The sequence below is a fragment of the Hemibagrus wyckioides genome, linkage group LG14 (assembly GCF_019097595.1).
Source record: "Hemibagrus wyckioides isolate EC202008001 linkage group LG14, SWU_Hwy_1.0, whole genome shotgun sequence".
In the NCBI taxonomy this organism is placed as follows: Eukaryota; Metazoa; Chordata; class Actinopteri; order Siluriformes; family Bagridae; genus Hemibagrus; species Hemibagrus wyckioides.
In genome coordinates this window covers 19,842,639-19,868,696 of record NC_080723.1, presented here as the reverse complement: position 1 = coordinate 19,868,696, position 26,058 = coordinate 19,842,639, and the positions used below count along the sequence as shown (strand labels likewise).

Below are 26,058 nucleotides of genomic sequence, written 5' to 3'. Positions count from 1 at the left end.
ATAACAAGCTACTTACATTTTCAGACAAAGTTAGCTGAGACTAGTTTCGTCTGCCTTTGTTTTCAGGTTGAGACGTTTTAGTCTCCATTTCCAGTAAAGGAACATTGTAAGCATCGATGCTCCCTGGTTTTTGTGTTACACTGTGGGATTTTTTCAGGTGCACTGGAATGATCTTGCGATTAAGACTGAGACTGAGACAGCCCTTAAAATGTCCGACTCCCTGATCAGTGCCTCGGGAAGTGAACTAGAGAGCTGATTGAGATGCATCCTGTGTATTGTAGTTCTCTGCAAACATGTTTGTAGGCTATATCGTGTTCTGGGAATTGTATTTTGACTCATGCATTGACATGACAATTTGTAGAACTTTGTAGAACATAGTCTAGAGAGTGGCAGATTTTTATGTTCATTTATTTTTTAATAGATTTTCTATGAGTGTGGATGCATGAAAGGGTTAAACCTTGATTAAACAATGGTGTATTCTACGTGTTGTGAATTCGTTGGCACTGTGCTTGATTGTGTATTCATACACTGGGTTTGTGAACAATGTGCCATACATATCGATCCTATAGTGCAAAGTTTGTTCAGCTATAACAAAACAGTATACGGTATTAAGGTCACACAGATTCAGATCTCTGGAACACTTGCAGAATATTTTTCATTATTAATCTTTTTTTTTTCATTTCTCCCTGTGGCTTTAATAGCAATTAAACTGTAACAAAAAACCATGAAAGCATTCGACTAGCAGTGTATGGGATGCGGTGATTAAAGTTCAAAATGAGTTTTTATTTTTTATTTTTTTGGATGCCTCTTGTGCGTCTGAACAAGCAGCGTTAATGTGTTTCATCATGTTTTTAAATCAGCTCTATCAAACATCCACTGGCAAGACCTAACATTACGCCATGCTGCTTTTGCAAAGAGATCTCATGATCAATAAACCCGCTGGCATCCCTGAAAGCCACGGACAAAAACCCAGCTCCTTCAAGATAAATACACCTCTTACACTGTGAAACACTCCATAATTCAGACAACTATTTGCTACAAAAAATCAATCACAGAGTAAATTGTGTTTGTAAACAAGTTCTCGGGCTTAAGGTATTCATTTTGCTGCTTTTTTTGCATAGGGACACGTGTTAATTATTATTATTTAATATTAACTACAAAATTCCACCCTGAACAACTTAATGATCTTCATATAACTCTTATCTTATCGCAGATTTCTCACTTGATTTTTATTACCTTTAGTTCAAACCTTCACTGACATACCTGATTAACAGATTACCCACAATGCTCTTTGACTGCTCTTAGTGCTGCCCTGGTAATTAGCCCTCACTTCATATCTACCCTAAAGACTGTTCAGCAGCTTTCATGCTAATACCACCAGCAACAGCATCATGCACCTTGTCTCAGAACTAGCAAACCAACCAAGCTGAGTCTCTGCTGTAACTCATGTAGCTGCATTGCATTCTGGATCTTTGAGTCCAACGTTTGCTGTCTCCGTTTGGTTTATATTAGATTTCGCATTAAAGTGGCAATGAGAAAAGAGGCTCATGGTTGTGTGACAGAATGGTGTACAACCATCCAACCATCCATCCATCCATACAATAATTCCATCCTTCCATCCAACCATCCATCCATCCATATATTTTCTGTACTCTATATCCTACACAGAGTCACAGGGAACCTGGAACCTATCCACAGGACTAGAATAGCCACAAATCTGAAAGAGAATCATGAAACACATCACAAATGTTTCCCTAGAAATTCATTTAGTATGGTTCAGAGTGGAGTTTTCCTTTACTTGCTGGATTTTGATGAAGAACTCTTCAAAAAATTAATCATATTCATCTCTACACCGTGGATTTCATAAGACAGAAAGAACAAAGACAGAGCGATGGCTCAAAGCTAATGGCCTTGGAAATATTTTCCCAACAAAATAAAATCACTCTACCTCTAATTACGAGCCTGTCTTATTACAAGCTCTGAGTTAATCGGCGGAATTAATGCCACTGTCATTAGAATACCTCTTAGAGGCTTCACCTTTTTTGTTGTGTTTCTTTTTGGTAACAGCATGACATCATTCACTAGGAGACTAGAAACATAAAATCATTTAGAAACTGAGAAAGATGTAGAAGTTTGTCAGATGCTGTTTACACAAAGGGAACTTTAAGTGAAAGTGAAGACAAGGCAAGCACAAAGCTGATCTTCTGAGAGATAAAGGATTTTCTAAATGGCAACCTGCCACATTTATGCAGGTATCCGATCATTCAATCACGTGGCAGCAGCACAAGGCATACAATCATACAAATATAATATACAAATATAAACTCGGTGACTTCTGGCATGCTTGTTGGTGCTGATTTGAGAACTTTCGGAAGTTTCCTGGGATTTTCCAGTTCTGCAACACCACAGTGATGAGAGAGATCAGAGATAATCAGCTGGACTTGTTTAATATTTTAACTCGAATAACCACTCTGTATAAGCATGGTTAGCAGAAAAGCATGTTAAAACTTAAACTTAAGGCAGATGGGCTACACAAGCAGAATGTCACACTGAGTTCAATTTCTATGAGGCAAGAACAGGAATCTGAGGCTGCAGTGAGATCAGCATAAGAGATTTGAAGGTCACCTGGTCTGATGAAAGTTGTTACTGTTACAGGAAGTTGATAGAGTCTGAGTTTGGTGCCAACAGCATGAATGCATAGGCCCGTTTGTCTTGTGTTAACAGTTCATGGAGGAGGTGGTTAATGGTGTGAGGAATGTACTCTTATACACATTAAGCCCCTTAATACATTTTTTTTTTTTTTTTTTCAACTGAGCAATTGAGGTTTGAGGACCTTGCTCAGGGGCCCAGCAGTGGCAGCTTGGAGGACCTGGGTTTTGAACTAACAACCATCTGATCAGCAGTCCAGCTCTTAACCACTGAGTTACCACATCTCTTACTCCCATTTACCATTACCATGTCTGGGGTGGAATTTGCATGTTCTCCTCATGCCTCATGGGCTTCCTCCCCCAGTCCATAGACATGTGTTGTAGACTGATTGGCATCTCGAGTGTGTGAATAGGTGTGTTAGTGTGTGTGAGGTTGTGCCCTGGCATCCTGTCCAGGGTGTACCCTGCCTTGTGCCCCGGAGCCTCCTGGGATAGACTCCAGGTTCCCCACGACCCAGTATGATAAGTGGTGTAGAGAAAATAATGGAGTGATGCCTATTTCCAGCATGACAGTGCACCATGTCACAAAGCAGAACCCAAACTGGTTTGATCCAGCAGAGAATCTTTAAGATGTGGTACAGTGGAAGATTAGCTGTCTGACCATACAGCTGACAAATCTGCAGCAATTACTGTTTGACAGAAGACCCAAGGCTGTTCTGAGCAAAGCAGGGTCCTGCCCAGTATTAATATAAGTGTCTGGTGAGTGTAGTTCAGCATCTGTATTAAAAAATCTTATCATCTAGTCCCTTAATATGATCCTGATAACGAATAAAATATTAAACCGGATTTCCGGAGAACACTGAAAAAGAGATTTTTTTTTTCTTCCTGTGTCCTTGGAAACTCCTCAGAAGCACTTAGATACCTCCTACCATGACTCATGAAAGGACAATCAGCGAATAGTGGGAGCACTTAGGTGTTCAGCATGAATGAGAGACGCCACTTGCATCGTTTTGCACATAACGGCAGTGGAAGCCGGAAGCCACCGCTGCTGCAATGATTTATTCTGACCTTCGCTGTTTTAATTAACACTTCAGCAGGAAACATGGAAACACACAGTACCTGTGAAAGACGAGCTTATTCACAACAATTAGTTTGTAACGTCCTTAAGAGTCCAGTGAGATTTCTTGATCAGCTTTTTACCAGTGCATTTGCATTCCATGGAAATCGACTTTTCAATCAGTTTAAACAAATGAATGATTTTCTGGCTGTGAGTCTGATATAAAATGAGTCAGGACTCTGTTGGCTTTTAGTGTGAGACGTTTGTTTTTCCTTCTGTTGGATAAACTTACACAGAATTTTAATGGTTGAAGATCCTTCAATTTTAAGATGCTTTGAACAAGCACTTGGGGCATCTCACAGAGCAGAAATGGGTTTGATATCAACATTTTCTTTGACGACAGAAACATTTGTATGTTTCTGGAACTTTTTTTTTAATATATTGCCCCTAGCAGGCTAGAGAAGAACAGAAATACTTATTAAAACCTACAAATTGTGAAATCTCTAAGCATCTACTTTCATATTAGCTTCATATTAACCACCATTGTGGAGTGGGACCTGACAAAGACATTCAATACTGAACATGGACACAACAAAACAGGCAGAAAATTAATTTTCTGGCACCTGGGAATAGAGAGTTAAACACATAATGCTTTAAAATGTCAATTGTCAATGAAAAAGATCTATTAAATTCTAACAAAAGATTTTTTTTCAGTGCTGTAATTACCCAGGGAAGCATTTACAGCTGCTTTGGGTTAATTGTCTCATGGCTCATTGTCAACTTTTTACAGGCTGTTTAGCAGAGTCCCAGGCTAGCTGTCAAGTGAAGCTGCAGGAGGTGTGATAGACAAAACTCTTGCTGACAGATGGTGTTTCCCTGAGGCACAATGTGACATCAGTGTCAGTGTGGGAAGATCTTGTTAATGCCTACGATATATTTCTAGTTAATGCCTATGACTTTTTTTTGGTCAAATAAATGGTTAAATTGATATGTAGTTCTTCTGGAACTTACCAACTTCCAGAACAGTGAAGGACACAGTGTGCTCATGATATGCCTGATATTCACCTCATTAATCAAGCTTGATATGAAGAAAGTGCTATCAACAACTGTTTACATGAAAGCCCATGGGTAAATTTTACATATAAGGAAAGATACTAATGTGAATGAGAGATGGTAATTGATCAGCTCCATCATTTCATATTCTTGGACTCAAAGAAGGTAGTTAAAAACAAATCCATAAATAAAAAAATATAAAGTCTAATCCTTGGTTTTAGGATAAAATGGCTCCCTGTGAAAGGACAGAGAGTTAATGTATTTGGATAGCAGCTGACACATTGTTTTGATTCGTGTTTTGAATTTGATTAGATTCCTTGCTAATGTCATATCTTTGAGCTATGACCAAGGTTTCCAGATCTATACAACATAATTGACCAGGAATTTTAAAAAGAAGTTTGTGACCTGGAAATTTAATAAACAACCTGAACTGATCTAGTAGTTCTAGAACACTTGCAACACAGTCAGACTGTCAGAATTCTAGAACACTTGTAACAGACTGACTTTAGGATTTCTAGAACACTTGCAACACAGACCAGCTCTAGGAGTTCTAGAGCACTTGCTGCACAGACCAACTTTATTAGCTCTAGAATGATTGCAATAAAGACTGACTTTCGGAGTTCTAGAGCACTTACAACACAGACCAACTGTAGTAGTTCTAGAACAATTGCAATAAAAACTGACTTTCGGAGCTCTAGAGCACTTGCAGCACAGACCAACTTTATTAGGCCTTTATAACATAATTCTAGAACACTTGCAACACCAACCGACTCTATTAGTACTAGAACACTTCCAACTTTAATAGTTCTAGAACTTCTAGAATACTGACTGACTCTGGAAGTTCTAGAAGACATGTAAAACAGGCTGCCTTTAGAAGTTCTAGAACTCCTTTAACACATACTGACTCTATTAGTTCTGGAAATCTCACATCTGTGGCCATTTTAGATCACGCTCTGTCTGTAGCAATGAAAAAACTCTACCAGGCTGCAGAAATTCTAGAACAAGGACCAATAATATTTCTAGAAGTCTACAGAAAGGAGCTCATCATTCATCACTAAACATCGGTAAACATCTGTCCATTAGTCATCTTTATTTTTTACCGCATATTCAATAACTTCAACAACACACCACCTTGAGTGTCTGAAATATTAACATACAAAAACAGACTGTTTACTTTTGCTCAAAGCGCTGCAAATAATTGAAGATATTACAGGAATAGAACAGGAAGTGAGAGCAGGGTAATAGACTGTTGTATAGAGGGGACACGTAGAGAAACCGAGCACAAAGCACCTTGCAGTCACATTAGAGCTCATTAAAGGAAAGTTCCACACTGAAACACACGACATGTTTACATCTTAGAGGTTGTGTGCAGCTCTGAAATCACAGAAGGACAGAGCAATTTCTAGAACAGTTATAACTGGGTTTAGTAACAATTTAAGTGATCTCAGATGTAAGGGACAACCACTCAGGTTTTTCTGGAACAGACCACTCTAGAAGATTCTAGATTCTTGTAGTTCTAAAATATTTGTAACAGACCAAATCTTGGATTTTGAAAACACTTGCAACAGAGACAGATTCTAGGAATGTTAGAACAGTCGTAACACAGACTGGCTTTAGGGGTTCTAGAACACGTTTAACACAGGCTTGCTTTAGGAGTTCTAGAACACTTGTAACAAAGACTGGCTTTAGGAGATCAAGAAAACACTTGTAACACAGACCTGCTTTAGGAGTTCTAGAACAGTTGTAACACAGACTGGTTTTAGGGGTTCTAGAACAGAGTTCTACAGAGTTCTAGAAAACCTGTAACACAGATCAGCGTTAGGAGTTCTAGAACAGTTGGAACACAGACTGGCTTTGGGAGTTCTAGAACACTTGCAACAGAGACAACACTCTAGGAATTCTAGAGCACTTGTAACACGGACCGAATTTAGGAGTTCTAGAACCCTTGTAACACAGATTGGCTTTAGGAGTTCTAGAACACTTGTAACAGACCAACAAACAAACTGAATTAGAGAACACTGATTGTCTGTTAGAACACACAGACCAACTCTAGCAGTTATTGCACACTTACAAAACCACTTGTAGTAATTCTAGAACACCTGAAACAGACTGACATAATAATTCTAAAATGCTTGTAACAGTGACAGATTCTTTGAGCTCTGGTACGCTTGTGACAGACCTTCTCTAGTAGTTTTAGAACACTTTAAAACTCTAATAGTTCTAGGCACTGACTTACTTTGTAGTCATTCTAGAACACTGCCTAACTGCAGTAGGTCACTGAGTCCATGTAACATCAATATTTATTCTAGAACCTGACTGTAGCAGTTTAGGAACGTGATCAGACCGCAGTAATTCTAGAGCAATGAATGACCAACAGTAGGTCCAATAGTAAAGGATTACAACATGTTTTGATGTTAGCTCTGAAAAACAAGAGCAATGAAGTGCAAGCTCTTTAAGAGCAATGAAACATTTGACAGATGTTGCGTAGACAGCAACCCCTGGCCTCAACTTTCCAGTATGCAATGCAGTTTGCTAATGATTGAGAAGATGGAGGTGGTGGTAGCATGGAATTTGAAGCTTTTAAAGCTGATCTGTTTGAGTGAGAGGTAGAGATATGGAGGTGAGAGAGCTGGAAAGACTAAAGGAATAAAGCACCGCTGCATCACTCTCTCTCTGGCATTGTGGGCAATGTAAAACTAATCAGACACCACTGATCATCACCACTGATGACACCACTTGATTAACACAAGGTCAAACAGACAACGACTCAAGATGACGTGAAACTCACAAGACAGCTAGAAATATGGTAATTGAACAAACATAAACAGAAACATGTCAGTAAAGAAATATCTGTATTGCCACAAGCTCACTTTAAATGGCTTTGTGTTTATCCGAGCCGGTTGTGACTGATGACATAAGCAAAACACAATCATTTTCCTCAATCAGAGGTCATTTGAGTCGCTTCATCGTATAAGCTGACATGGAGATCGTTATCACAGAATCACCACATAATTCAGCCAAGATTTTACTGGGATTTTGTACACTGTGACAAGCAGTAATCGTAATATCCTGCGTCATCATGTGCCTGCTAGTCACTTTGAGATAAAGTACATAATACAACCAAATGACAGGTATTAAATTTGTAGAAGCTTGTTTTCGCCATGAAATTAAATCAAGTCTTAAGAACATATCTTAACATCGCAAATAATGAGAAAATAATCAAAATCAAAACTTAAGCTTACCATAGTAAGATGTAGGTTACATTCCGTGAATATTGCTGTTCTTAAGAATTATTTGTATGGCATCACTGAGACGCAAAGCTTGACCCTGAAACAATGTGCTTGATCACACAGCACTAATCCGGCTCTGTTTTGTTGGTTAGCCACAGATCCCACTGGGCTTACTTTTCCTCCAGCCCTGCTCGACTGCTCCCATTATCTTTCAGGTTACAAGAAAGGAACGCATCAAGATTCTTCTCGATTCTGGCCCAGGGGTGATGGAGGGAAGTTCCTCATGATGCCCGAACAGAGGAATCACTGATTGTCATCAAACCACTAAAGACCTAACTCTTCCTGGTACATTTTACATTTTTGTGTATGTGTTGTATCTTGTAACTGACTAAGCTGCTGTAACACAGGAATTTCCTTCAAGAGAGCAGTAAAGTCTGTCTGTCTGTCTGGTTATCTGTCTGTCTGGTTATCTGTCTGTCTGCCCATCCATCTATCCATTCCTCCGTCCGTCCATCCGTAGGTCTATCTGTCTGTCTGTCTGTCTGTCTTGTTATCTGTCTGTCCATCCATCTATCCATTCCTCAGTCCGTCCGTCCGTCCGTAGATCTATCTATCTATCTATCTATCTATCTATCTATCTATCTATCTATCTATCTATCTATCTATCTATCTATCTATCCTGAAGTACCTGAGTTGAGTGTGCTTTTTTTTTTAGACTAATGGGATTTTTAATCTGTGACCTAATGAAAACATACAGTATCAGGAGATGGCACTTCTGTAAGTCGCTCTGGAAAAGAATGTGAATGTAATCAAAATGGTGAGCACGAACCTAAGATAGAACACATTCGCTGGCATGACAAACAAACAACACATTACTACTTCAGCAAATAACACTTGAGCTAAGAGATCAAAGACATTAGACATAACAATAATGAAGATACAACAGAGGCTGATTGCTATGCAAATTAGCACTTGTTCACAGAAGCGCGGCTAATGTGACAACATACTGCATACTACGTACATACTACACATTTGTTTTACAAATCAATTCATAATCTGGACATATCAAGTAATGATTTGTTCCAAAAATGACACATAACGCTAATGCTAGCCATTCTTATATCCTGCTACACCTGGGTTTCAACCCTGTTTTAAATGCTAAAGTATAATTTTCGATGGTAAGGAACAAATATGAAGAAATAAAATTAGCATGAGTGCAGAACAGCTCACCGAGATATACACTTTAATCAAGATCTCAATATTCTGCATTCAAGTATTATGAAAAGAGCATTAGGCTGGCCAAAAAAGGACAGCATTTTTAGAAAAGCTGAAACCTTGATTGCTTTTTGAGCTTATATAATTACAAAATTACCAACACCTTATTTCAGAGGGCAGAACTCACAAAAAAAAAGGTTCACATCATTATCAAGCAATATGCAACCTAGAATAAGCTTGAAAATTGATATTGCTTATTGGGTTAGTGCCATTATTTAGAACTCTATTTACAGCATAGACTCAATAGTTTTGTTGATTGTGGCCAGAAAGTTAAGATACAAGCTCAGTTTAGTTATCTTCCCTGTGAGAAAGAGAACTGATCTGTCATTTTGTACTCCATGGTATAGGAGGATATTTAGAGCTGAGGTACATGAGTGCAATTAGCATTTCAATCTGAAATTAGTGTTCAAGCCTGATACAGAACTACAGACATAAACTGTTGAAGAAAGGACATTATTATCATTTAGTTTAGTTAGTTACTGTCCGGTGTCACCCAAATGAGGATGAGGTTCCCTTCTGAGTCTGCTTCCTCTCAAGGTTTCTTCCTCATATCATCTCAGACAGTGTTTGCCTGCCAGTATCACCTCGGGCTAGCTTATTAGGTATAAGGGACAAATAGAAACTTAACTTTTAACCTTGTTGAATTCTTGTATGATTTCGTGGAAAGTGGTGGCTCAATAGTTAAGGCTCTGGGTTACTCATCAAACAGTCAGAGGTTCAAGCCCGAATACTGCAAATACTGGCACTGTTGGGCCTTTGAACTAGACACTTTACCCTCTCTGCTCCAGGAGTGTCCTATCATGTCTGACCCACACTTCCTAACAAGCTGAAATGTCTAAAGAAAAGAATTTCACTCTGCTCTAATGTATATGTGACACATAATGGTGTCTTCAAAATACACTAACATGTAATGGAATGTTTTTGAGACCCATAATAAATATATAAAAATGTCATTATTTAATAATATCACCTCTTTAAAGACCACAAAAACGTGGAGACATGTCTCAGAGGAGACAAAAGTGTGTGAACTACATGCAGGTGAGCTAAAGCTGTGTCAGAATATCTTACATACTAGCCTGCTGTGCAGTAGTTGAAAAGCAGTGCACCAAATCAGTAGGTTATTTGAATTTCATAAAACAGTAGGTGAGAAATAACTTCTGAAATATGGATCCGATGCATATTGTGTTATCCCATAATGCAATGGGACTGGTGTGGAAGAGCTAGCTAGTGTAGCACCTATAGGTATTACATGTTGTTCATTTCTTGTGCTTATACTGTACTTGTTTAACAAAACCTTAGAAATGTGTTGACAGTTAAAACCTGTTGAATGTTATTATGACATCATAGGTCACAGGACTATCCTATCATGGTTGATGTACTATGTTCAGATTGTATTCATACTACACACATATCCTGTTTAGTACATATTGTATCGATGAGCACTAGGTACTGAATCAAATGCAGAAATGTCTGAATTGAGCACAGTAGGTGTAGACCTGTATCAACTGGAACTGAATCGAATGCAGTAGGACTGAATCAAATGTAGCATGGTACTGAATCAAATGCAGTAGGTACTGAACTGAATGCAGTAGGTCCTGAGTCAAATGCAGTAGGTATTGAAACAAATGTAGCAGGTACTGAATCAAATGCAGTAGGTACTGAATCAAATGCAGTAGGTACTGAATTGAACGCAGTAGGTACTGAATTGAATGCAGTAGGTACTGAATCAATTGCAGTAGGTACTGAATCGAATGCAGTAGGTACTGAATCAAATGCAGTAGGTACTGAATCGAATGCAGTAGGTACTGAATCAAATGCAGTAGGTACTGAATCAATTGCAGTAGGGACTAAATCAAATGCAGTAGCTACTAAATTGAATGCCATAGGTACTGTCAAAGTACAAGATTCTGGATGCATCTTAAGTGGTTTCCCATTTTAAATACTGATCTGATGGTCTGTAGGCAAGATCCAGAACGAGTCATGATTGACTGGTAGATAGAAGTGTGTCTTCAGTCTGATTCGTCATATTAGTTAATATTTTTTCTCCTGTTTTGAGAGTCTAGAGCACAGAGTTTCTTCAGTCAAAAAAGTGTTCCACCTATGAGATAAAATCTATAAAAATGATTTCTGGCATAACCTGCAGAGTCCACGGAAAATCAGCTAGGAGTTCTTGGTGACTTATGTGCTAGAAGTAGATAATATATTGTTGTATCAGGTGTATTAGATCCAAAGCTACAGCTGGAGCATCAAAACAATTCCATCTTTAGTTCTACAAATTTCTAACCCAAACATACACCCCAAAATGCTTTTCTCTTTTCTAATACAGTGTATAACCAGTCACACACACACAAACACACACACACACACACACACACACACTAACAGCACCATTCCCCTGAAGTTTCTAGACTAGAAGTACAACTTGTACAAAATGACAGAAAATAAGGCCTCCGTCAAATCAATGCTTTAAAGCTAGACTCAGAATCCGAGAGTACACTCATCTGTTCAGGATCACTCCCTCCCTCCCTTCCTAATGAGAAGACTGGGAAGAAAAGCTGGACAGAAGAGTGTACCACTAAATGGGATCTTGCTATTGTTGTTCTTTTTGGTGATAATTGACTCCCATTGTGTGGAGTGTAGAATGCAGCAAAATGCTCTCAGAACCAGGCGGTGCACTCACTCTGATTTATTAGAGAGTGCCACTTTCACACTCATCACTGTGTACCATGCTGGGTGCTTCAGTCTTATCAGATAGAGAAAGAAAGAATAACTTATTTAATTGAATAATGACAGTGTAATATTTAATAAAGTTTTTTTTTCATATATTAAAAACTGTGATCAGCACTTTACAAACAATATACATAAGAACCATCATAAGAACTTCAGTGGATTGTATTTTACTGATATGAGCTTTACTTTTAAGGTTCTATAACATCATGATTATATGCTTATACATTAATCTTATTGCAATATTAGAACTAGTAAATTAACATTTTGGGCTTTTTTGACTCAGACCTCCAAAGTAGGGTTCGATTCCTGCCTGGGATTCCTCCAGGTACTTTGCTTTCCTCTTCCAGACCAAAGACATGTTTTGTAGGCTGATTGGCATGTATAAATTGTCCATAGTGTGTGAATGGGTGTGTGAGTGTGTGTGATTGTGCCCTGTGATAAACAAGCATTCTGTCCAGGTTGTACCCTGCCTTGTGCAGAGTCTTCTGGGATAGACTCCAGGTTCCCCAAGACCCAGTAGGTTAAGCAGTGTAGAGAATGGATGGATGGATGGATGGATGGATAGATGAACAGTTTGTTGCACAACAAAACTCAAGTAGTTAAAATTAGTACCAAATTTGTGCATATTTTCTATCCTTACTTATCAATACAACAACTCCAATACTATATTCATATACTCAGAAAAATAACTCTTTGAATGAACTTAATTAAATCATGGAAAGAATTTCCATGTAAATTAAAGGTTTTCTTTCAGCATTAATGAATTCTGTTGGCCCAACATCATGTGCTTAGGTTCAGTCAACTTAATTAACTAGGTTTCATTTAACTTATTTACTACAGTTGGGTCCAACATAATTTAATAGTGTTGAACCAACATATTAAGGTTGAGCCAACTTAAATGAATAGGGTTGGTACAACAAATTTACTTTACTTATAAATGAAGTTGACCTAACCTAAGTAAATTTAGTTGGCACAACAGAATTGCCTAATGCATTTACATTTCAGCACATGCCCTTATCCAGAGTGACTTACATATTTATCTCATTTTATACATTTGGCCTTGTTTAGGGGTCCAGCAGTGGTAGCTTGGTGGACCTGGGATTTGAACTCACAACCTTCCGATCATCAATCCAACACCTCGTAGAGCTATTTTATTTTAGAACTAATTCCATTTTATTCCAATTTTACTCTCTTTAATTTTACTTCTAAATTCCATTTTCATCTTAATTCTCTTTTTTTTGTAACAGACTGTCATAAAAAAAGCATTTCACTGCATGTCGTACCGTGTATGATCGTGTATGTGACAAATAAAAATGTTAATTTGAAGATACCAAAAAGCCAAATAAAAGTCCACATCCCATGCACGTGTTATGATATTATGACTTCTTTATGCTGTGCTTTTTTTTTTAATGTTTTATAACATTTTTAAATTGAAAAAAATGAAAATTGCTTGCTTCTTCAGACTGAATTTTCTATCCTTCATTTTCTTTTGGCTTCAAGTGCTAGCTCCTGCATCTGCCAGCTCAGATTATGGTACTTAGTCTCCAGATATATTAGCTAAGTTAGTCATATTTTAAGGGTCAATTTTATGACTTAATTAATTCTATGAATCATCTAAGTAGATTGGACTTTACAATAAAGTGGTGACTCCAATTATCAGTAAACTTTTTTTTTTACATTTCTGATCCTACAGGCTTTAATTTAATCAGATCATTTAATAATGAACCATATATAGATTAAAAAAAAAAAAAACTCTTGATGTAGAACCCTTAAAAATCTTGTCCTGAGAAACCATTATGGGTTTAATGTACAACATTACAAAAGGTTCATTGGGGCTGTTTATAGAAGCCTAGGGTTCTTTATTTATCTCTAAAGAACCTTTGTAGTCACTATAGCACCTTTTTAGCATGATGATTCTTTGGGCAATACTCCATGTACACTATATTGCCAAAAGTATTCGCTCACCCATCCAAATAATCAGAATCAGGTGTTCCAATCACTTCCATGGCCACAGGTGTATAAAATCAAGCACCTAGGCTTGCAGACTGTTTTTACAAACGTTTGTGAAAGAATGGGTCACTCTCAGGAGCTCAGTGAATTCCAGCGTGGAACTGTGATAGGATGCCACCTGTGCAACAAATCCAGTCGTGAAATTTCCTCGCTCCTAAATATTCCACAGTCAACTGTCAGCTGTATTATAAGAACGTGGAAGTGTTGGGAACGACAGCAACTCAGCCACGAAGTGGTAGGCCACGTAAACTGACGGAGCGGGGTCAGCGGATGCTGAGGCGCATAGTGCGAAGAGGTCGCCAACTTTCTGCAGAGTCAATCGCTACAGACCTCCAAAGTTCATGTGGCCTTCAGATTAGCTCAAGAACAGTGTGCAGAGAGCTTCATGGAATGGGTTTCCATGGCCGAGCAGCTGCATCCAAGCCATACATCACCAAGTGCAATGCAAAGCGTCGGATGCAGTGGTGTAAAGCACGCCGCCAATGGACTCTAGAGCAGTGGAGACGCGTTCTCTGGAGTGACGAATCGCACTTCTCCATCTGGCAATCTGATGGACGAGTCTGGGTTTGGTGGTTGCCAGGAGAACGGTACTTGTCTGACTGCATTGTGCCAAGTGTAAAGTTTGGTGGAGGGGGGATTATGGTGTGGGGTTGTTTTTCAGGAGCTGGGCTTGGCCCCTTAGTTCCAGTGAAAGGAACTCTGAATGCTTCAGCATACCAAGACATTTTGGACAATTCCATGCTCCCAACTTTGTGGGAACAGTTTGGAGCTGGCCCCTTCCTCTTCCAACATGACTGTGCACCAGTGCACAAAGCAAGGTCCATAAAGACATGGATGACAGAGTCTGGTGTGGATGAACTTGACTGGCCTGCACAGAGTCCTGACCTCAACCCAATAGAACACCTTTGGGATGAATTAGAGTGGAGACTGAGAGCCAGGCCTTCTCGTCCAACATCAGTGTGTGACCTCACAAATGTGCTTCTGGAAGAATGGTCAAAAATTCCCATAAACACACTCCTAAACCTTGTGGAAAGCCTTCCCAGAAGAGTTGAAGCTGTTATAGCTGCAAAGGGTGGACCGACGTCATATTGAACCCTCAAATCATATGCGAGTCACGGCAGGTGAGCGAATACTTTTGGCAATATAGTGTATTTACATCATTCTGCTATTTTTTGTAATTGTTTCTCTAATTAACCATATCAATAAAAAAATGTAGAACCCTTAAAAATCTTTAAGAGCTGCCCAGAGACACCATTATGGGTTTAATGTACAACATTAGAAAAAAGTTAATTCAGGGGGTTTATAGAACCTGTGGGTTCTATACTTACCTCTGGCACAATGATTCTTTGGGCAGAACTTTGCTTTATCCATGTATTTACATAATTCTGCTATTTTTTGAAATTGCTTCTCTGCATTCAATTTGTTCCATAATTATTATTACTATTAATATAACAAGAAGTGACTCAACAAATTATGAATGAATGAACATTCTACACAGAACCTTTTCCCAGGCTAAAAAGAACCTTGTAATGTAAAAAGGGTTCTATATAGAATATAGAAAAGATGAAGCACCAGATAGAACCCTTTAAAAGTTCTCTAGGTAACTTTTTCTTCTACGACAATAATGACTGTCTATTAGAAAGTCTAAAAACTTCTCACTTTTATATGTTGCACTGGATAAGGGCATCTGCCAAGTGCCATAAATGTAAATGAAAAGCGGTCCAAATGGAACCTTGCTATGAACAAAAGATCCAAAAGATCCATTTTTTTTTGAAAGAGGGTGCTGAATAATCCATGCTGGATATCACTCAAATAAAAGAACTTTCTCTTCTGTTATTCACAGATGTAACCGTATGCACTGTGATGAGAAATAAAATGTATTTTTTTTGGTTAGGAACCATTCCAGAAGATTCTTTAAAGGAGGCAAAGGTGAATCTGATTTATTACTACATTTATTCTGATTCATTTGGGAAAGCTTTTATCCAAATGTACTCACAGTTAGGACAAAGTTCAAGGTTAAGGTTTTTTGCCATACAGAGCAACCACTGAACCAGTACACTGGCATTGGAAGGGACTTATGGGACATTTTTCAATCAGTTTAAATAAAATGAAGGATTTTCTGACTGAGAGTCTGATATAAAATGAGTCAAAACTCTGTTGGCTTTCAGTGTGTTCCTTTGCTGTTTGTTGGCAACTTTACACAGAATTGAAGTGTTTGAACCTTGAAATTTTAGATGCTTATGAACAAGCACTTGGGGGCATCTCAGAAAGCAGAAATGGGTTTGATATCAACATTTACTTTGAAGAGAGAAACAAAAAAGTTATATAGGTCTATATCACCCCTAGTAGGCTAGGTAAAAACAGAAATACTTATAAAAAAAACTACAAATTCTGAAAGTTATACATGTCTAATTTCATATGAGCTTCATATTAGTCACCACTGTGGAGTGTGACATGACAAATCCATTCAATACTGAAAATGGACAAAGAAAAACAGGAGTGAATTCTACATTTTGGCTTCTGGGAAAAAGAGTTAAGTAGAAATAAAGCAAAGGTTTGGATGATGGTGCATAGTCATGGAGGAGAAAACTTCCACACCTTCCAGGTCTCAAGTCACAAAACATGCTATTTAAATGGAAATCAAATAAACGCAAACTTCTAATGTGGAATTCAATTAAAACCCTGACCACAACAAACACATCGCAGCCTGCACTGCAGTTCTGTTTGTTTCTGAATAACAAATATAACATTTCTCAGTCAGGAGGAATCCCATATTGCGTCATATGAGAGAAAGCGCCTTATTTGTATATGCACTGATATCTAAAGTGCGTCATTCGCAGTCTGACACCTCAGGTACTGGCAGCTATTCTGAGCACTGAGATCGTGAACATCAATGGTTTCTGAACAAATAAGCCCAAAACGAGCGACACGGAAGTGCTGAATTTCCTCTGTGGTTTAGGGGCCAACTTTTATTTATGGCACATGAGTTGCTAGCCAGGTATTTATACACACACACACAAACACACACAAAGTGAAAGTGATAGAGCTAAATACAGTACCTGGAAGATTATTAGAAAACAGAACGCATCACCTCAGAAACACAGCTCATACGCCATGGTTTATTTGGGACACTTAGCGTGGGTCTTTTCACACACACACACACACACACACACACACAATATACTGTATATACACACATACAGAAATACATACACAGCCCCACACAGTCACTGAAAACACAATGTCACAGTCCCTGTCTCTGTGGCACCTTGTAATAACTCTCACACTTTCAGATAGAGCCATCGCCCTCTGGCTAAAGATAAAGGTGTTGTATTCTATTCGGGTTGCTTTTAAACTCAAACGTGTGAATGTAGCTTGCTCTAGCATATGGGTAATATTTGCTTTGTAATCATCACATCTACAGAGGTACATATGAGGATCTTCACACACACAGAGTAGATGAGCTAATGAATGAATGAATGAATGAAAGAAATTCTGGATGACTGAACAAAGCAAAAAAGGAGGAACAGATTGTGTGAATGAATGAATGAATGAATGAATGAATGAATGAGTCTGTAATGGAACGTGAAGGAAACACTTGATTGAGTGAAGGAAGAAAGAAAGGACAGGTGGTATGAATAAATAAAATTCGGACTAATAAAATTAATGTGTGAATAAATGAATGAATGAATGAATGAATGAATGAATGAATAAAGGGATGAATGAATGAAAGAATTGGTGAAAAGATATGTTAATGAGTGCATGCAGTCGAATGAATTATGGAAGAAAATAATGAATGAATGAATGAATGAATGAATGAATGAATGAATGAATGAATGAGCAACAAAATGGGCCACCATTTGTTTTAGTTTTTAAGTTCAATTGTATTTTATTACAAATAATAATTCTTAATGGAAAAAAAAGCAGTAAATCCAGGTGCATGGTGATGGAAGATGAAAAATAATGAAATGATTCCTCCACATATCATCTCCCAGACCACAAACTACATACATAACTGGTTTAATGAACATGTAATGAATCCACACATTTAATGAGGAATGAAATACAAGCCTGAACCTGTTAAACCCTCTCATGTGGTGTGTTCTGATCTGATCTGTGTTCTGTTGAAAGAAAGCATGAAATTTTCTTTTGAGAAGAATCCCATATCGTGTTGTGAGAGAAAGCACCTTATTTAAACATGCACTGATATCTGAAATGCGTCATTAGCAGACTGGCACCTCAGGTACTGCCAGCTATTCCAAGCTCCGGCAGTGCTGCCAGATATTCAGAGTAATGAACAGAGCTGGTTAGAATGCAGTTGATTCCTCCATGTCCACCCTCTATTTTACTGACCTTAGAAAAAAAAAAAAACATGAGGATGCCTGCACTGGTCATTAAAAACTGAATGCAAAAGATTAAGTGCCTTTGTTTGCCTTTAGAATGATGAAGTGGTTTATTTTGACGGAACATGGAGTATATTTTTAAAACTGCAGTCCGGATTTGTTTCAATGATTATTCAGCTTGTTGGTATTTGTAAAGAACAATCTCATGCATGTAACCTTTGGGTAGTTAGGGACATCTAGTTATCCTTCTCTGCTCATAACATAATCCATGACTCATTCATGTAGGTTTCCACTTTACAGCACCATTTCTTTCCACAGAGACAACTCAGATGCTTGCTAAGTTGCTTATGCTCTAGAGACTACTGCAACTCAATCTTGGCAGATCTTCTCTAGCTCAATGACAGATCCCTGAAACCAATCCAGAATATATCTGTGTGAGTTGTTTTCAGCCTCCCCAAATGCTCAAACTTCACTCCATTGCTGTGTTCCATCCACTGGCTTCATGGTACTGGACCTTACAGCCTTGCGACTCAAGGCAGTTATCAAACCCTGATTAGGGGATAAGGTTAGAGATAGGGATAGTTAGTAGGGTCAGGGTTATGTTAGGGTTAGTTAGTAATTTGGGGATTGGGTTAGTCTTAGGGCTAGTTAGAGTTGGTTAGAGTTTAGGGTTAGAGGATAGGGTTTGGATTAGGGGATAGGATTAGCCAAAAGGTTAGCCTTGGGGGTTAGGATTAGGCTTAGGTGTTAGGGCTAGTTGATAGGGTTAGGGTTTAGGGTGAGTGGATAGATTTAGAAATTAGGGTTAGAGGATAAGGTTTGGTTAAGGGGGGTAGGGTTAGGCTAAGGGATAGGATTTAGGGTATAGGGTTAGGGAATAGGTTTACAAGTTAGGATTAGAGGATATGGTTTGGTTTAAGAAAAAGGGTTAGTGTAAAATGGTAGGACTAGGGTTAAGGGATAGGGTTATTGGATTAGAGGTAGGGGTAGGGTTACTGTACTTGTGGAAGCATTTCACACGAAAATCACTATAATCATATATACATTTGATTACTGACATCTTTCATCACATGTCTTAATTTTAACAAACCACTCTTTAAGCCCAGCTAGCACACACAGCTTGACTTAAATCCACCATCACTCAAGATACAAGGAAGTCCTTCATTAGGACTTTCCTAGAATCACTGGCTGTGCTCTCAGTACTAACTGATATTGAATCCTCTCTAACAGATTATGATGATGTTTTTATACCACTTATTGTAATGACTACAAAACACTTCTGGTGGTTGCACTGGAGAAAATCAAATGGATGAAGGAAAGAAGGAAGGAATGAGTTAATGCAGAAAAGAATGAAAAGGTTAATGAATGCAAGAAAAAAATTGGAGGAAAAGACAATAAGTAATGAATCATTTTGTGAATCATGAAGCACTCATTCTTGACTTTTTAGACCAATTTTTGAATGACACTTTCATTAGCAGTTGTATGCCATAATTTTTATATTATGTTTTCATTGCTCTTTTTTATGATTTTGGTGCTTTAACATATTTTTTTTGTTGCTCTACACTATGTTTTCATTGCTCTATATTTTAGTTACTCTATATGATTTTGTTATTCTATGTGCTGTTTTTGTTGCTCTATGTGATGTTTTTGTTGCTCTGTATGATGTTTTTGTTATTCTACATAATGTTTTTGTTGTTCTAGGTGATGGTTTTGTTGTTCTACGTAATGTTTTTGTTGATGTTTTTGTTGCTCTGCACTGTTTTCATTTCTCTATGCTATGTTTTCATTGCTTTATGCTGTGTTTTTGATGCTCTACACTGTTTTTGATGCTCTATACTATGTTTTTGTTACTCTTCACTGTGTTTTTTTTTTTGTTCTATGTGATGTTTTTGTTGCTCTACGCTCAGTTTTTATTTCTCTGTGCAATGTTTTCATTGCTTTACGCTGTGTTTTTGATGCTCTATGCTACAGTTTTGTTACTCTACACTATGTTTTTGGTTTTTTTCCACTATTTAGTTTGCACAAAACCAGGTATAAAACCTTACCACAACATGGGGTTAAATCAAGACTTCTTCCATACAGCATGCGCTAACAAAGTGAACCCAGCAGCATTCATTACAGTTATGACATTCATAAAATGCACAATTCTGATCTCTTAAGAATGTAATTAAAGCAAGCTTTTGATATCTATTTCCAACCCCACTGTAACAGTCAAGTGCTTAGGCATTTTTGAGGCAGTTTTGGCAGCTGTAGAGCAACAGTAATAGCAACAATAAAAACAATAATTTGGGGTCAGTTTGTTTAAACTAAAGGTGGTGGGTAGCTCAATTTCATTAACCTTCCCACAAACTTACCCTCTGCTCACAGGAAGGAAAGTGCCAAACTCATAAAAAGCATAAGATGTCACCGTGTTTCAAGGATCATGGTGTCTCTGTGATTGAAGGCCTGCCCTCATGACCACGTTTGCAGCTGGCAGATGGTGTTAGTAGAAATGTGGCCACTAAAATAAGCAACTGCCCCATGGGTAAGCGTGAGGTCATCCTTGCACTCCAGCCATGTACTGTGAAAAGAGGTGTCAAGGCTTTCGAAAGGAAAAACAACTCCATAGCAATGCAATAAATGTTCTATTTTCAAAATATAAAAGAATCAATTTTAATCCCACCACAAACAATAAACTTGACTTTTTTAGACAAGATTGTTATATTTGTCTAAAAATAGTGGAAGAGAAAATATAAATATTAGTAATAAGGAGATCGGTTTAATAACTCTTATCTCTCTCTCTTCTTGCTTTTGTTATTGTTTGTGATGGTGTTTACTTAAGTGTAAATTCCCCACGTTAAATCGAGCACCGTTTGCCTGAGAGCCCAGACGGCGTGTGACGGAGGCCCGCCGCCGGCCGTGATGCATGTGGTGATTTCACATCAACATGACGAAGCCGAGATTAAATTAGCACTCTGCCAACGCAGAGATGCCACCTCTCTTGTCTGTTCATCATAACATCCCACACAAACTCTTTCATTCTTTCTATGTCTGTGAGGGGAATGACACATGGTGGGAAAGGAGAGCAGATTGGGATGGACAGTCAAGGCAGAGGTGGGACAGGGCTACAGAGAGGGGCAGGGAGGGTACAACAGTGTCATATTAACCAGTGTCCATCTGAATGATTTTTTAAAAAAATGTGTGTGATAATGTAAGCACTAAAAATGTGGCATTTGCATATAATATTTTATTAGTATTTTTCTGGTTAATTTTAGTCAATAAATTGTTCATTGATATGTTAAAAGTTAGCCATGGGCATTAGGGTTAGATGTTAGGGTTTAGGGTGAGGGCAAAGGCTTAGATATTAGGGTCAGAGTTACAGGATATGGTTTAAGGTTAGAGAATGGGGTTAGGGGCTTTTATAGGATTAGGGTTTATGGTAGGTTGGGGGTAAGGGATAGGATTATGGGTTCAGGTGAGGGCATAGGCTTAGATATTAAGGTTAGGGTTACAGGATATGGTTTAAGGTTAGGGGGCATTGATAGCGTTAGGGTTTAGGGGAGGGTGAAGGTTATGGGGGATAGGGGTTAGGGTTTGGGGAAGGATTAGGGTGCTTGTGGAAATATTTTCACAATATTTACAACAAAACCATAAAACACCATCTTGAAAAACATGACCAAAACATTTTGCCCCTCCATCTGCCCTGGCAATTGTTCTGTCTAATAACTTCTGTGTCTCCTACAGTGCAGTTATCACTTGAATCAAGATGCAAGAAAGTAATCTTGTATACAGCAGTTGGCAGACACCCTAATCCAGGATGATTATCTCACTTATACAACTGAGCAGTTGAGGGTTAATGGCCCAGCAGTGGCAGTTTGGTGATCCTAGGATTTCTTCCAATCAGCAGTGCAACACCTTAACCACTGAGCTACCACACACCACTAAACTACCCCCAGTACTCAACATGTGCTTTACTGGGGCAAATCTGCAATGATACACTGACACACAAAGGTATACGTAGACAAATGTACATAGAACAGGTGAACAACAGACCAATTACATTACAGTGGTTAGACAAAACTGTAACACAAATACTGACAAATAGAAAAAAATACAAACACAATCAAACTGTAATTTCTGGAATTAGAACCATGATGTTAAAAAATGGGAGAACCATACCAAATCTTTATAAGATTTGTCAGAGACGAGATACACACATCTGTTATAAGCAAGATAAAGTTCATATGCCTAACAGAGTTGTATAGGAGGAAAGATTTGTGGAGGGGAATAAGAATCTTGCTAAGTTACTTACAGAAAAATGTTCATTACTAGAGCTTATTTTCTCTGTTTGATGGAAAACTGCAGCACATGAAAAGGTCTTGTAATTTTATAGACTCACTATCAACCAAGACACATTGCAGATTCAAAGAATGTAAAAGTACACAAACCAGCACACACTGTTATCCCACAAAACATTTGAGTTTCAGTTAATCTCTCAGATCCTCTCAGCTGCTCGTGATTGCCCACAACTGCATCTAGCCAGTTTTTCTCTCTAACAAACTCTCCTTTGTGTAAAATGCAATTTTTCTTACATCAACCATGGTCTTCTTCATGGGCATGAGTTGTTTACTAGATGACTAAAGACACATTACGACGCCCATAGAAGCTCAGAGATCACGACCTGGACAGTGATTATCTTCAAATGAACTCCACCCAATTACTCAGAAGTTGCATGCTGACATGAAAGTCACAGAACAAAATGGAAAGGCAGCTATTAATATGAGTATTACCAGGCATTGTGTCTCTATTACACATATTGTATCTAGGAGAGAGCGAGAGAAAAGTGAGAGAGACCGAGATTATTACTCTCCTTTGTGTCTTTTCAATCACAGGTCGTGCTTTCTTTGATAAAGGTGTAAATAAAATCACGCCTACAATATCAGTTCTTTTTCTCCCTCTTTCCATCTCTGCGTGACGCTGGCTGTTTGTTTAGGATGCCTACATGTTTGAGAATAATGTATATTAATGGTTGCATGATTCATTTCCTCATGGAGACGGTAACTGGGATGGTGAAGCATGATGTTTAATGATCCACACTAAAAAAAAAAGTGTGCAAATGTAACATTAACTGTAGTCTTTTCAGCTCTGTGTATACTGGAGAGCTTCCCTGGTGGTACAGTGGCTGGATCCTGTCCTCTTACCAGTGTGACCCAGGTTTAATTCCTGGACAGGGAAACAAATTAGCTGCTGAGGGGTTGATGACTACATGCATAATGGAGATTTAAAGGGAACCCTTGTGAAAACAGACGTAAACCAATTAACACAGACTCATTTAAACCAATCTTACTCATTAATGACACATGCTACAGGGAGAGAACATGTCTAGGTCTGGCTCAGCGAAGTACCTGTTAACAAGTGTTTTGAGTTCCCTAAGGATTCTTGAGGTAGAAGCTCTGCATATACAAGGACTCTAATCAAGTCAAAAACCTGACTTGAGTGTGATATGTATGACTGCAACCATAAAATCTATGTAAATCCAAACAGGCCAGTGCAAAGGCTAGCCTACTCTTGGTAAAGGGCAGTGATAGCTTAATGGTTAAGATGTTCGATTAGTGCTCAAAAATCCCTTGAGCAAGCCCCTTAACTCTCATCTAATATGTTGTATCAATGAGATAAATGTACTGTAAGTCTCTCTGGATAAGGGAAGACTTTTATTTATATAAAATATCAGTTGTTTACATTTATGGAATTTGGCAGACGCCCTTATACAGAGCAACTTACAGAAGTGCGTTTGAAGCTCAATACATTTCCAGCATTTGGCAGATCTTGTACAGATTTTATACAACTGAACAATGGAGGGTTAAGGGCCTTGCTCAGGAGGCCAGTGATGGCAGCTTGGTGGACCTGGGATTTGAACTCACAACCCTCCACTCAGTAGTTACCCACTAAGCTACCACATCCCCCTGTTAACTCCTTAACTACTAGGCTACCACATCCCACTAATACAATACTCTGATACATGAATACTGGTTTCACTGCTAGTTTAAGTATTTCAGGAAGAGGAAGGTCTTTAGGTATCAGCTGAAGACTGCCAGGGACTCAGCTGTTTGGACATCTAGGGAAAGTTCATTGTGCGGAAGCTTGTACCATGAGAAATAATTGGATCATTCGAGCGGTAATGGAGGATTGGAGATTGCATGATGGAGTGGGTAAGTGACTGCTGGTCTGTTTTTGGCTTTTTGGCCAGCGGAGGGAGTGTAGAAATGGGGTGGTGTGGGAGAACTTTGGAAGGTTGTTCACTGGCAGAGGTTGACGTACATGGTTATAAATGGTTAAAACCTATTAGCTCAATTCTCTAATCATATGCCCATTTGTCTTTGTATCGACTGTCAATCTTTTACATAAACTCCAGCTTTTGAATCTTGATGATTACAGCCTTTAAAATAGGCTTTCACTGAGAACTTTGTGGATATAATTAGGTCTACTGGAACTTTCCCTGAACTTGTGAATGACACAACAAAGCCAAGTTGACAATTCAGACATTATTATTTTGCCATTATTAAAATTAATAATAAAGAAAAAATAAATAAAACGGAAATGAGATCACTTATGAGAACTAAACTGTTTGCTTTAGTGCTTTAGCTGCACTGTTTAAATTGTTTGGATAGCCCAATAATAAATGCTGTATAGTTTATATGGTCCTCCCTAAGCTAAATAATATATTTAGCCATTATTATTGGACTACTGGATCAAACTGGGCTGACTTAATATTATTTTTGTTTACTTGATGAGAGGATGGACAAAAACAAGCTCCTGCCTTGTTTTTATTCAATTTGTCTCTCCTTATTAATATAGTCAATGCACTTTAACAAATAAAGAGACTCTGAAGCGCAGACACACATCCTCACCTCCTGCTGTGATTCTCCTGCATTTATATGCTTAATATATTAACTGTTTTGCATCCACTGTTAGAAACAGATGGCCTTCTGAGGCGACCTTGTGCTTTTTTAGATCATATTGACTGCAGCTCTAGGGACATGGCTTAATTCTGCATCAGCACTTTAGCCAGAACATCAATAAAACCAAATCATACATTAACTAAGAGCTGTGTATTTGTAGTCACAACGTCAGCAGATAGGAAAAGATGAAAACATGGATTATTAATACAAATTTTCCTCAGTGAGGATCTAATTCTAGCCTCTTTGACGTAAACCTGAAAGGGTTTGTCCGTAGCCCAACCCAAACAGAAAGCCTGGACTTTGGACTTTGGTTAATAGGCACTAATGATGGAAGACTATGCTGAGGCCTGAAGCAGGCTTTTACAAACACAGATGCTGACTCAGACACAGCCAACCAGGGCTCTCTGACAATCAGGTGCTAACCGTTCACAATGTCCATGCTGATCTCAATGTAGCGTCAGAGCAATGAGTGCATGAAGACAAAATGACTCATGAATAGTCGTCATACCTAGCCTGTTAGTTACACGGTAGTTAATGAATAACCTTCTCAAAAATGAACAATAATATGCGACTCCACGCAATTAACACTGAGAGATCTTGACAAATTTAGCATGTGCTTTACTTTGAGTAAATGTAGTTTAGGGTCCTGATTCGACCTGCATTTTATTGTTTCTGGACAAAGCTCTGTTTCTTGGTCAATCTACATCCTTACCACTGGCCACGATCTGACTAAAAGAATATGATTGTGTGGGAAAAAGGTTCCTCTGCAGGTTT

The 26,058-nt window shown here is 38.4% G+C and overlaps 1 long non-coding RNA gene across 2 annotated transcripts in view; it reads left to right on the top strand.

The window, feature by feature from the left end:
- Positions 1-26,058, top strand: part of LOC131364397 (uncharacterized) — a 172,263-nt gene that overhangs the window by 18,838 nt on the left and 127,367 nt on the right. For both annotated transcript variants that reach the window (XR_009206463.1, XR_009206462.1), the window contains exon 2: positions 8,204-8,333. This is a non-coding gene — a long non-coding RNA (uncharacterized LOC131364397). The remainder of the gene's footprint in view (positions 1-8,203; positions 8,334-26,058) is intronic.